Raw genomic sequence first — 375 nt, forward strand, 5'->3', positions numbered from 1 at the left:
GCCCCATGGAAAGGGAGGTCAGGCCTTGGAACTGCCCAGGGGGGTTTGGAGTCCCCATCCCTGGAGGGATTTATCATCCATATGGATGCGGCACTTGGGGACACGGTTTAAAGCTTGGACTTGATGATTTTAGAGGTCCTGCCCAGCCTAAACCAATCCATGATTCCATAAAAAAGCAGGGGAAGTGCTCGGAAGCCACCTGGGTTCCAGGAATGGAAAATACAAAGTTCAGGGATTTCAGCATTTCCTGCACATCCAAGCCATGGGACGCACCAGGTTTTCCAAAGGGTCACCAGACGTGTCCATGAGGATGGATCCCATGGATGGGTGGCTGCGGAAAGGTCTGGGGAGGATAGGGAATGCTCAGGAAAAAAG

The sequence above is a fragment of the Corvus brachyrhynchos genome, unplaced genomic scaffold, assembly GCF_000691975.1.
Source record: "Corvus brachyrhynchos isolate BGI_N302 unplaced genomic scaffold, ASM69197v1 scaffold18, whole genome shotgun sequence".
NCBI classification, from domain to species: domain Eukaryota; kingdom Metazoa; phylum Chordata; class Aves; order Passeriformes; family Corvidae; genus Corvus; species Corvus brachyrhynchos.